Source organism: Gallus gallus, chromosome 7, assembly GCF_016699485.2.
Source record: "Gallus gallus isolate bGalGal1 chromosome 7, bGalGal1.mat.broiler.GRCg7b, whole genome shotgun sequence".
Lineage (NCBI taxonomy): Eukaryota > Metazoa > Chordata > Aves > Galliformes > Phasianidae > Gallus > Gallus gallus.
Genome location: NC_052538.1, coordinates 29,709,372 through 29,723,448, shown reverse-complemented (window position 1 = coordinate 29,723,448; position 14,077 = coordinate 29,709,372). Strand labels below are relative to the sequence as shown.

Sequence of the window (14,077 nt, the reverse complement as noted above, 5' to 3'; positions counted from 1 at the left end):
TATGAAGGCCACATACTCTAAAGTAAGTGTTTTTGCTGTATATAGGATCTGCCTTACTGAGATTGCATTCTACAGTTGTATGTAGGTAATGTTTTCAAGTGATAACTGAGATTAACAAGTTTTTATAGCTGTACTGTGGATCCACAACTGGAAAAGGCTCACAGATGTTAAGCAGTTGTCTGAGAACATAACCATGACAATGTCAAATACTCAGCGTGCTCTTATAACTATTAGTGGAGCAAATACTGTCATAAGCAAAGCTGAGCGTACCCATGTCTTCTCTTTGGCTTCAATAGAGGTTGTCTTCTGAGGAAGAAATTTGCCCCTGGCTTTTGGTAATAGAGTTGCCTCTTTGAGTATTCACATAACTGAATGGATGCTCAGAAGTGCTGGCAGTAGGTGGGTTTGGTGCTGGTAGCAGCAGGAGCTGCATACAGTTTCTAGGAGTTACAGTTTGTCTCCTCATACCAAAGCCACAAAATTTAAAGCTTTGCTCAATGAACTGCACTTCTTCAGTCAAAAATATTGAGCCGAATTATTCATGAAACAATGCTTGATTAAATGAAGAAAATAATTGGTAATAGAGAATAATCAAGAACTCTTTTCCCAGCCACCATTTGAAGTCCTTGTTTCTGGTTATTTCTTGAGTGTAAGTTCCTCACCTCTCAGAATATTGCTTAAACATGATTAGTGACAGTCATCCCTGCCTGCAACACAGGGCAGCATGGCCTTGACAAAGCTGTGCTAAGTCCAAGGCCCCTGCCAGCCTCTGCTGCCTCACTTGCACTGTGCCTTGCTTTGGCATTTGCTCCCCAGAAAAGATAACAAAGACTTCCCATAAAATAGCAGGATCTCTTCTGTCCCATCTCTTTGCTCTGACTTCTGTATCCCTGCTCTTTTTCTTCTGTGTATCGGGGGCAGCAGAGCAGTCCTTCCCTCCTGCAGGTTGTGAAGACTCTGCTTCTCTTCCTCAGATCTAGCCTCCTGAGGTGCAGTTCTCACCCAGTAGCATTTGGTCAAGTAAATAAACACACAGAGAATGCTTCAAGAGTGGTTTGTCCTTTTCCTCAGCTTTGAAATGAAGCAGTTTCCTATAGTGATGAGTTACATCCCATGATTTTGCAAAATGAAACTAGTGAGAGAAAAAAAAAAAAAAGTGAGAAGCAGTGAGTCCTCCCCAAGTTGCAGAGCTGAACTGAAGAACCTAATGAGAAGCTGTCTAAGTTCTTTTCTGCTCAGGCCTTGTGACTGAGGGCACTGATGGAGGGTGGGATCCTGCTTCAGACTGTCCAGCCTGCAACGAAATCTGTGCTCTCAGCTTGCCCACACTCAGCTATGGGAGGCACTTCACATTTCCAACACTATTACAATTATTTTGGTTTTCTTCTAGCTTGTGGGCAGAGAACTCACAATTCTATCAAATATACTCCAAGTCAAGTAAAATTTATTAGGCATGTATGCTCAGAAGTATGTTTACTCCCAGGGCCAACCTCTGTTATGAGTTCGAGGCGTATTAGCCCTGTGAAACAGACTCTGACATAAATCCTGCAGTTAAAATGTACTGCTGTGGTCCAAACACAGGGCATGAACTATCAATATTTACATGGAGCAAAGAAAAACACTTATGGAAACTCAGTACTGCAAGATAACAGGAATGCTTCCAATTGTGAATTTTGCACAAAGATGATGCTTAGTATGGCAAATCAGTACTGTTTTTACTGGTGTAATGGACTAGATGTAGCCTGTGCATTAAGATGCATTAAGATAGAAATTTTCCTTTCCCTCAGGTGACAGCATAGTTTGTTCTGTGGATGGGAACAAGAAACTAGGTAATTCTGGCTTCCAAGCCCGTTTATTGCTAATTTGGGCTCAACTTTCAGACAAGTTAGTGCACCGTGCTTAATTCTTACATGTTCCTGTCAGTTCTGACAGTATCACAAGGAATGTTGCTGTGTAGCTCTTCGGGTAAAAAATTGCTTTGGGTAATAATGTGTTATCTGCATATTGAAATGCTCCTTGTAGAGGAGAAACTAAAACTGTGGAACTAAGGGAAGGCAGTGCTTTCTCCCTGCTCTCCAGCAGGTGGTAAGCAGGGCAGGAGGCTGCATACAGATAAAAACCAGCCTGAAGGCACTGGCTGGCGGTCAGTGCATTTACGCCAGTAAGTGCCAGCTGAAGATGCCTGTGGTTAGCTTGTGATGCTACTCAGGTAATGAAGGAAACGTGTGAAGGAAAGATGAAGGGAGTAATATTTTGCAATGTGTTTTGAACATATAAAACTATCATACCATCAGGATGACACACTTCTGTTTTTACAATGGCTTTTTCCACCCTTGACAGCTAGAGGTTATGCTTTTCTGTATAGCTTCTCAATGCATATTTGCACTTTCAGTACTTGTGTAATGCAGGTCAGTAAAAATTCTGTATTGAATAGTATGTGTGTAACTAGGCTGAAGAGTGTAATCTGTAAATTTAAATAGAAACAGTGAGCAGTGTTCACTGTTAACTGCAGGTATTATTTCTTAACCAAGCAGGAGGGACATTTCAGGGAATGCCTTCAGCAGCCTGTTAGTAAATCACACATGTCCTGTGACTCCATTGAATTCAAGTTGGCAAAATGAAGCAATTTGTGTTCGTCTCATTTTCTCTAACTTCTTCATATCACATGTCCCTCTTCATCGCCTCTGTATCCACTGTGTTGCCACATTCCATCCAAGCCCACTCAAGTTTTTATGTTTCTTTCTTCTCATGCCTCTTCCCAAAGGTATTTTGTTTAACCTCTCAGGCATTCAGGGCTAGATACTTTTCTTGGAAAATCTGTCTCTGATTTGCTTGAAAACATTGTCCTTGTTTGGCGAAGTCTTCCAGCATTATTTTGAAAGAATTCTGATTTCTGTGTGTTTAAAGGAAACATATTTCTGCTTTTGTTCTCTGGACTATGAGTTACAAATGGGCGTTTCTGATAACATTCCTCACCCTGCTTGGCAGGGTGTAGTCTTCTTCTGGAATCCTTTTTCCATTATTTAATCTACAAATATTACACAGAGATATTTAAAACCAAAAAAGTTCCTTCTGCCTTCCTTATCTATTGGATTCTGAATGTATATGTATGCACTATAATGCTATTTGAATGAAGGATGAGAAGAGGAAAGAGGTATTTCTAAAAAATAGACTGGCTTCAACCTGATTAAAATATGTATCTGGGCCTTCAAAATATGAATATGAATTTAATCAGAGTGTTTTTTGTATTCAGGTCTATCCCATCAAACAGAGATTCAGGCTTCAAATGATGTAGAGCCATTTCAGAGACCAGTGAGAATTTTTGTAGACATTAAAATGCTTTTCTTTACTACACAGGCACAGTAATGACTTTTTGATAACCTCATATGAAGGAGAAGAGTTCAGAGTTGTTTCATGTACCACTCTACCCCTTCCCAGTTGGTGTCTTGGGGAAAAAAGCTTTAAGTGAGGGTAAACACTTTTTTAAAAATAAAAATTATAAATGCACATATATAGACATAGAATGAGTTTCTTAGGACATATTCTTTCAATGAGTAATGGATATTTTTATTTGCAGTTATTGATGAAGTGCTTCTGTTTAGAATTAAAATAAATTCAAAAAATCATAAGGTTGTTAGAATATATTTATTTGCAATACTTTGCTTAGCTCTCACCTACCTCAGATTGGATTGACTTCATAGAATGGAATATATGATTAGTAAACAGAAACAGATCTTCTGAAAAACATTCTGCATTATCATGCATCTTAAACCCTTATATTCTTTCGGTTTTGTTAAAGAGAGCAGCTTTGCATAGTGAAATAGTGTGAATATTTCATGATTGTAACAATTTTCATCAATAATTTTTTCAAGTAGAAATCCTTCAGCATACATAGAGGGAAAGAACTAGCGAATGAAACTAAGTAAAGACAAGATGAATTTGTATTTTTTTTCACTTCAGTTAAATATATATATAAATGAATATGAAAACACAAGAGAGTACATTTAATGATCTTTTTTTAAAATTTGATTTTAATAAAAATGCAGCACACATTTCCTTAATACTGATATAATGGAGATATTTTTGATGTGACAAAGTTTCTTTGGTACTGTTTCTAATTTATTATTCAGAACTTAGGGGAGACAGCTTAAACAGGGGATGCTATTAAAAATACCAATGAAAAGGCTGACTGTATATCGGATTCTCCTTTCAGACATTCTTCAACAAAAAGCAACATGAAAAAAAAATGCAACCAGCACACAGACCCAAAGCCAAGCTTGCAAATAATGTGTGTGGGAGGAAGAGGGAGTTAGAATGTATCACTGCCACCAGGGCCACAGGTCTGCTCTGTTCACTGGGGTGCTCTTTGAAAATAATAAAAGCCCTATCTTTTGCCTGATCCAAACTGCCCAGTTGTCTCCAAGACCCTTTTGATCAGGAAAAAGTCAATGTTTCAAGCTGTGCTCTTTATTTGTGTGGATAATTCCCAGCCTGACTGCACACGTGGTAGCATTTAGCTGGGGAGATTTGAGAACAGAATATCTTTTTGAAGCAGGCAGCATTTATCAAAGCAAAAGTTTTTGTTTTATTTAAAATGAGGCTTTTACTTCTGAAAGCAAGCTACAATGAAGTGCTTCTCTGGTGGCTCATGAACTGTGCCCTGCTTCTTTCATTCTGGTCACACGCTCCTGTGGGTCTCTGTAGCATTAGCTTTAATGACACCGCTTTGTGGTAATAAGGGCAGCAATGTAATGTAATGAATCGTACATGGGCATGGCAGCACTACCTACACGTAGCCTACCCGCGGATGTGTTAGCGTTGTGTGCACGAACGCCTGGTTGAATCGAAGCCCTTTGTTGAGAAGCATGCATGTACTACCTGTGAGTGATGCCTGGGGCTGGGAGCTGGCCATTTGGGAGACAAGTCCAAGATCTGTCATCTCCAACAAATTTCTACCTTGGTTTTCTCCTCAATAAACCAGAGATTATAATAATTTCTTACCTCATAAGTATTCTGTGAACAGTCTGTTATTAGCATGTGTTAGTAGCTTGCTTTGAGTACTTCATATGAATGGTGCCACAGAAAAAGTGATGTTATGGCAAAGCTGTGAGGAATGCTGTGCCAGCAGTGTGTGTGGGTTCTCTTTGTACGTGGGAATTAAATTCCACATATCAGGGAATAGCCCTGACTTTTTGCTAGCTTACAGTGACAATTGCAATGTGTCTACATCATGGTAAAGTGTAACGTATCCCAGCGTTTTGAAATGAAAAATGTCACTGCAAATATTGACTAGTCAAATGATGGCTAGTATTTTAACATTTGCACCCTGATTGCATTTTTTTTTCCCACCTAAAACTGCTGCCAGTTTTGCATGAATATGCAAATATTTTAAGTCTGCTGAAAACTTGGATTTTTTTTGTGTATGTAGATTTTTAATTTAAAATTTCATTTGGTTCTGCTTGTGTATACAAGGACACAAGCAGGCAATGTGAAAGCATAGTGCAACATTGGAAAAGATGCAGAATGAGAGCCTCAAACTCAACATTTTCACTATGAGTTACAGAGACAAGCTAAAACATCCATAGCATTCAGTGCATGCAGCAGAGCATATGTCAAGGAGAACAGTTTAATGAAGTCAGCAGAAATGTTTTGGGATAGAAGACAGAGTATGAAAAAGAACAGCAATGAGGTGCACGAAGTGGTGCTAACTTAACAGATTAATATTTGTACGTTTGTAAAGAAAACCTTAAAAAGTAGAACTGACATAAAGATTCGATAAACAAAATTAGTAAGGCAACATTAGAAAAATCTAATGCACGTTAGTGTTGCCTGCACTGTCCTGCAAATCTGACAGCAAGGATATCACCCCACAAGACTGGGCAAATGCAGCCTTAAAGGCATAAACCAAAGTGCTATCAGCTCTCTATATAAAATAGAGCCCTAAAATTGGCTTGTAACATCATACAAAAAGAAAATCCCAGTGTCTATAGAGTGTGCAAAGACAGAAGAGAGTTAGAGCAGATTGTTGTGTTTGAAGACACTGGATGTGCACTAAGTTTTTGCAAAAACTGAACTGTCTGTAAATATATTGGCAATACCATATATTTGTCTGCATTTGCATTTATAATAAGAAGTAAGTCAGAAAAGGAGCTTTACTTCATCAGGAACTACTCTGGTGACAGCAATAGAACCTGAAGGAACAGTATGAAGCTGTGGCTCTAGGATTTGTGGTGTGATTTTTGGGTGGTCCTGTGTGGAGCCAAGAGTTGGACTTGATCCTTATGGACCCCTTCCACCTCAGGATTCTATGATTCTATGACTAGAAAACACACACAAAAAAGAAACATCTGAATGGGTCAGTTCACAGCAGCAGCTGTTGAAAGGAGAAAGTAGTGGTGAGGCAGGAATGCTTAGACTTCACTGACATCAGACATTACTGGTGCTGATGTGGGAGAAAGTGTGGTCTGTGTGAGTTGAAATACATCATTTATGAGCAAGCAGTACATCCAAGGCAATAGAAGAACTATCTGCATTAGCTTGGATAAAGACAGCATAAAATCCCCACTTTCACCAAGCAAGATGGAAGACGTAGATCAAAAAATATGGAGGCTACAAGTACGTAAGGACTCAGTGCACTTAGGAAAATTTCTGAGGAGAAGTCAGGCCTAATGTGAAGAAATGGCTCTACTATGTACCAGCTCCTTAGAACTGAAATCTGTGCTTGGAGTGATACAAGTACTGTCGGTACTGTCCTATTACTTCAACTGAAGCTTGTTGATACCAACAGAAACCAGTGAGCCTTTTCAGGAGCTAAAGATGTAGATAAACAGTGGGCACTACTTGCAAGCTAGAGAAGATGCTGCTTGAAGAGTGAATAAAAGTGAAAACCTCATATATTGCACAGAAAGCAAGGAAAAATTGCATGGAGCTTGCTGTTCCTGAGCAACAGTTGGAACAATATTCCCACTGGAAGATGCCTCAGTGGTTTATTGATCAAAAAACTGACACCAACACAGACAGAAATGCACTCAGAGAAAGGAATTATTTACCATTTATTGCTGCACATCAGAAGTTACATCAATACATATATATGGCAACACAGTGACAGCTGAAACAGAACATAAATCCCCGGAGAGCATGCTTTGACAAACTGTGGGCTGTTGCTTTCTCATGTCTTTAACACATAAACTTCAAGCAACAAACATGAGGCTTGAAGGTTAAAATGAAGGCTTGAAGAAAGAATTCTGTAGCTGATCTGCCCTTGTTCCTTGTCAAAGAACTTGATGCGGAAGTGGAGGAAAACTGAGAAAGTAGAGGGAACAAAAGAGGTGATTTTGCTAGTTCCTGCAAATTGGCTGGCAGATGGGCTGAGAAAAACAGAGGGCAGTGATATTATGTGGCCTTTAAAAGCAGCAGGAAAAAATCAGTCTGTATTACTGCAAGTTATCAGCAAATTCCCTGTCACACTTTCAATGTGAAAATAGTAAATCCTAGACAATTTTTTTAATAAACCTTTTAAAGAAATTGATTTAACTGCAGAGGAGGAACTAAAAACAAAAATGGGGGCAGAAGCAAGACAAATGTCTGCGTGTATTTTGAGAGAAGAGAGGAAGGAAGCCTCAGCATGGCACAATGCAAAATTGGGGTACAACTGAAATAAATGGTTGTCGAATATTCTGACTGAGAAATTGCAAAGACTGAACTACAAGAAGCTCCCAGGCCCCCCCGTTCCCTGCTCTTTCTCTATAAGTCACTGAGTGCAGCTGTGTCAGATGCAAGCCCAGCCAAAGAAGAGGAAAGGTCATGGAGAACGTTTGGTTTAATTTGACCATACACACGTTGGGGCATAAAGGTTGCATATCGTTGAGCTTGCTAAACACAAGCAGTTACCAGGGGAAATGGGTATACCGAGAGCCCTTATCTAAGTCTATTAAGCTAAAAAATTCAACAGTGTAATTGGAGGCTTTGCCTGCCCAGATGTTAAGAGCAGAAGGCTGTCTGTAACAAGAGATCTGAGGAGATTGGGGTTAACTAAATAGGGATTTTATTGACAAACCTTTTAAAATGCTTCATGCCTTCAGCAATTAAACATAACACCCTGAGAAGGACAAGTCTCCTCTGTCTCTCACAGTTGCCCGATTTTTCTCAAATACAGTCCTGGGGAGAGGAGATTTCAGCAATTCTGTCCAATGTTGTTTTATAGTGTTCATCTAATTCTCCACCCCGTGAGGCTGCATATGGACAGAGTATCTACCTCCTGTGGGCTCAGTCCTGGCGTGGCATCCTCTCAAATGTTCTATTATCAGTATTGCTGCATTTCTAGAAGAATCTGCATTTCTCTCATGGAATTGTGTACATGTGACTGTAAAAAGAGAGAAAGGGGTAGAAATCTGAGGTCCAGGAAAATTTAGTTTACGAATTATGTATTTTACAACATATTCTTTTGGCCTTCTTGCTCATTTCATGCTATAGTTACAATTTTGGTGCTTACTCTACACATGATTTTGCTCATAGTCTTCAGTTTTGATTTTAGATGCAGTGTTTCCCTCTGAAAATTTCAGTTAAATCACTGCATGTTTTGCTTTTATGAGATAAATGTTTTCTGATTAAAAACCAACATTTCTAAGAACTGGCTAAATCTTTCAGATTGAAAATACTCTGCTTCACATTATCAACACTACTACGCAGAACTGCACAGTGTAACTTGAATATGGCTTTTGTTCAGCTCCCCCAAATGCAGGGAATTTCAGGGACAGGTGCTCCAAAACCAGACATTTTGTTTTTCTTGGTACCCTGCTATTGAGCAATAACTGCTGGGGATGGCTATGTTGGCAGTACATTTCTAGTTACTTCTGATCACCTCGGAGCTTTCCTCCACTTTTGTTTTTAGGATTTCTCAAATAGGAAATGAGCTAGGATTGTTGTGAAACATTTAGAGTAACTGGCTATCAACATCTGGCATTGTGGGTAGGTGACAATGGGTATTTTTTCTAGCGTACAAAGCAGGCCCAAGTAATTTTGGCTGGGAAATAGTTTCTCAGTTCATTTCTCGAAAATGTATTTCTGTAATTACACTTTAGAGTTTTTCATTATAGTGAAAATCTCTACTAGGTCCAAGGGGAAAAATTACCTCCACTGTTTCCAGACACCCAATACGTTTTCCCTTTGCTTGAATTTATGAGTTCTGGTGAAGATAACTCACAATGTGATCGTGTTTCAGGGCAGTGGTTTCTTTCCCTGAATCCAAAACCAACCTATAACTGTTTGTAAGGCTTCTATGTGTCTTTGATGATGTACGCGTATGGTACACAGCCCTCTAAAATCCTACTAATCTGTATTTGCTTCCTGTGTGTTATTCACTGTGTGGTGTTACAAAGCAGTCTTTTTTGAAGTAGTAATTATTTATTCTTTTCTCTCAAAGTTTTAGATGGTAGTCCTGTTCAAAAAAAGAGCAAGATTTATATACATTTGTATATATTTATAATTTGTATATATTTATATATATATACAAATAATACTCTTATTTGTATTGTTTTGAAAAGAGATTCAAATATACCCTTTTATCAGAGATCTTAACTGAAAGACAAGTTGTTTAATTGAGTGACTCCACCAGGTGCAATATTAAATTCCTCTGAGATTTAAGCATTAGACCTGGACAGAATTAGAAACTGGAAATTAGAAATTAGGATGGGTATTTCCACCCTGAGAAATTTGATTCATTATTTTGACATAATTGTTTTCATCTATAATTCTTTTTCTACTTAGAAATTTGCTGCAAAACCTTCAGAGAGTTACCATTTGTACACCTCATGTTTCCCTGCTTCCCAACTGCCCCATGACACACATGGAGCCACCAGTGTCAGATTGTCTTTCAGAATTCTTTCAAGAATGCTGAATTTCTGTCAAGACTTGCAGAAACTACAGTCTCATGGAGAGTATTCTGATACAAAATTCTTGAACAGCTTTACTAAGGATGTATGAGATGATGTTTTTAGCTTCGGCAGGTTTATCTATTGCATTAGTTCACAAAGCAGAAACATCAGTGGCCCTGATTAGGTAGAAAGATGTCTCAGACAGAAAAGTACACAGTTCATCTAGGTTACGGTGACAGAATCTGATATTGCAAGTGTTTGCTTCTTATTTTGTTTGCATGTCTTTTACATTCTTTGAACTCCAGGAAATTCAATGGCCTCATTCCTGATGTACATCTGTCTAAATTAGACAAAAATGAGGCTAAAATCCTATATTTATTCTATAACTATTTTGATTCAAACATTTTTAGTTATCAACTCATATCTCATATCTATTTGTCTTGCTGTTACTGAGGATTGGACAGGATTTTTCCTTCATATTTTGTCTTTGTATATTGAATTGTCTTGCGATACTGAATCACATAGGTTGTCACTGGCTAAGCAGCAGGCTCCTTCTAACCCCGTTCCATGTATGGTTCTGTTTGACGGAATTATTTACTTTCCAACCATTTAGTAATCTTAGTTTCATCTACAACTTCAAGCTCTCCTTTGAGTACCACATCAACTACATTGACAAGGCTTTTTTTAAAATCAGTCTAGGAACTCAGCAAAACTCAGGTCTTGCAGTCTCAGCAGGATGCAGAGGGTTTGATTTACGTCTGGATAACAGCAGAAGTTGAATTATTGCAGTAACTGCCTCACAGCATCCCAGATTGGCTGCTACATGCTATTTGTGAATTTGTGCAAAATTCAGTAGCTAAAGTATGCACAGTTTTCCATGTCCCAACATCAGCACACCACACCTATGCAAGGCACTGAATTATTTTTGAATGTGGCTTTGTTTAAAGCTAGAAAGTCCTAAATTCTCTCTGTTGCTCATGTGCCAGTGTCTTGGACTATCCCAGTGTCTGCAGGCCAGACGAATGGATTTTATGAACGTGACATACCATTCGCTGGTGCAGAATCGACTTCCTTCCAGAACCTATCTGGCGTGGCCTGGAGATCTGTTTTGATGGATGCTTTATGATTCACAGGAATTAATTATTTTCACCAGTTTTATGACTTTTGTTTAGCAACTGAGTTAAGGTTTTTCACTTATAGCTATTTAGTTCTACTGATTTGTAATTGAATAGCAAATGCAGGTGTTTTGCTTTGGGTACATTGATTACAGATATACTGGAAATCTCGAAACACGGGGATCCCCTTAAGTGGGACACTGGAAACTTTCAGACAATGTAAGTCACCCATTCCTTTGAAGGTCTTTACCATTGAAACTTCACCTCACAGAAATTACGTCGTCAAAAGAAGGTTTGGCAGGGAGTTGCAAGCTGCAGAAATGCAAACCTTATCTACTGTATCAAGGTAAAGATTTGTAATTATGCATAGATCCAAGTATTCTTCATCTGCAAAACCTTTCCTAATATGGATTTGACAATTAAAAGAGGGGCTCAAGTACCTTATTATCTGTATAGAATAGTTTATGTGGAATCAAAATTACAGTACCAATTTTTTTGATACAAAATTAACTTTCTGAAATGAGTAATTATATTAGTTAATTCATTTATACATTAAGATTAATTAAAAAATAAATCCTTTAAGTATTTCAGGACTGTGATTATATTATTATACTAATAGAGGAAAAATAACAACTTTTTAAACTTTCAAGAAAGTCAGAACTAATTAAAGACTTACAGTAAAAGTTTTTCATAGCTGAAAGTTCCTTCTTCAACAGGCAAATGCAGTATTCATTTTCTCAAATGGTAAATATGTTTTCGATGTTTTTCCATTTGCACAATGTGGAGAGTGTAGGAGCTTTCTTGAAAAGTACTCTGCTCAGAATAACACACACTGTTGGGCTGGGGGACAAGATTGAAAAGATGTACTTCACTTGTCCTGTGTGCTCTGTCCCTGCTACCTGCAGGAGATGAGTTACAGCACTCTTAGAGCTCATGTGGTTCTATGGGCAGAGTGGTATTTTGTGAAATGTGTTAATTTACATATGGGTTTGGGAAAACTGGTTTCCAATTTAAAAAAATAAGTATGTACCACATTAGAAAGTAGAGGAAACATCAAATTTGTTGAAAATAAACAAGGGGAACATACTAATGCTTATTTGCCTCATTTTGACTCTTTGAGTTCGTGATTTCCATCCCTTTCTTCTTTTCTGTCTGGAAACTAATAGGTATTCTTATCATTGCCTGTTGTGCTTGCTAAAATACAAAGTTGTAAGCACACTGACTGGGCTTTGAACTTGCTCTTATTTTCATTCATATACAATAATATGTAAAATTTCAGGAAAGTATCAATCCCCACAGGCAAGATAAGGAGGATATATAAACATCTGAAAAAATATATGTTTTAAATCAATTTTAATGTGATTTTGGGGCACCAAAAGCAATTGTGAGATAAAATATGAACCTGAACCAGTTCTTCTTTATGTAAAGGGTAGAAGAAATGATATGGTGGATTATGACATGCAGAGGGAGGGGAGAGAGGCAAAGTTTAATGCCAGCTGGCACACTTTCTACCTCACTAATGTCTATCTAACAGAATAACATTTCTGTTAGCATCCTTGTCAAAATCAGACTTGCATCCTGAAACTCCAGTCTAAAGAGTAGACAAGGCCTGATTTCAGCCCTATCAGCTTCAGAATAAATTGAGAATCATTTTAAGAAAGCAAGTAGACCAAGCCCTTATGTGGTACAAATCTGCACTAATGATAACTCAGTTTATACTAACCCAGTATCAGCTGGAATTAAGAGCTTAGCAGCCAAGCAAGTGTGACTAAAATCAGGTCAAGAGACTAGAAACCTGAAATATTTCCATTGCCTAAGGCTGTTTAAGGCTTGATGCTGTTTCACGAAGGACAGTCTGGTGAAGTTTCCACAGATTTATGCTGGTCTGAGTGAAAGCAGGAGCCTGGCCCTGTAGCTCAGGGAAATTGCTTTTTTCCCTCAGTGGAAATCTCATCAGCATACTGTTGTCTCTGTTTTTCATGTATCTCTGTCAGAGAAAGATGTGTTGATAGCTTAAGCACTTAAGCCTTTTTCAGTGTTTGAACTGATTGCTTGGGTTGTATGGCAGCTTCAAAAATGAAGTGTTCAGTTTTAGCATCCTTCCTGCCATCCTCAGGATTCTATCTGGGTTCAAGTGTTTTATAACCTGCAGGTATTATGAGTCCTCTCCTGTATCAGTCATCTGAGAGCACGAATATTGGCAGCACAGGCCCTGTTACAACTTATGCTGTCTTATCTAAACATCCCTTGCTCAGTCTCTGATGTGTAAGCCAGGGGGATGAATGTCACACAAGATGTAGGATACGTTATGTTGAATTTTCCTTTCCTTCAGGGAAAGCCTATAAATGGTGGAAAGTGCTAATTATCCATTTCTAGTTCCCTTAACAATTATAATGATTAGAAAGCTTTATTTAAATAAAACTGAAGACATACTCTCTATTTTCCTGGGCGAGATCATTTCTTTCTCATGGTTAGCATAGGAATTCCAAAGCCCAAAATGTATGGCACCCTGTTGGATGTGAACTTTGAGAGCGTGAGTGTGAGCCACTGGGTCTGACCTACCCTCCACTGTCAAGTGATATAAAGCCATTGTAAAATACTGCATGTTTTGTGCTCAGTGTTGATGGTGGAAGCTTGATCTATACTTCTCAGAGGAAATGTGCCCTGCCTTTGTACTTCTCAAAGTTTATTTTGATAAGGCTGAAAAGTAAAGAAATAATGCAACATTGACACGGTTAAGTTGGATGAGCTGTGTTGAATTTAACGAGTCAAGGAACTGATGTTGTTTTGTTACTCAGTTGGTGTTAAATGTACCCATGGTGCATGCAAGATGTATCAAAACCATGTGGTGAGGAAGGCAATTAGCTGTGCAGGGAAGATAAGCAGTGAGCTGGTGCTCGTTTTGTATACTTAGGGAATAGCAATATAATATAATGCGTGCTACATTTCCACCTACAGTGCTTCTCAGACCCACTAATTTTTGCATGTTTAGTCTGAAGATTTCTTTAAGAAACAGATCCACTTACAGGCAGCCTGGATTTTATTCATGGCATTGAGGCAGGGCTTTGCACCCACTGGAACAACAGAGCA

General features: G+C 38.4%; 1 protein-coding gene across 6 annotated transcripts in view; it reads left to right on the top strand.

The window, feature by feature from the left end:
* Window positions 1-14,077, top strand: part of NCKAP5 (NCK associated protein 5) — a 441,589-nt gene that overhangs the window by 119,519 nt on the left and 307,993 nt on the right. The window lies entirely within an intron of this gene.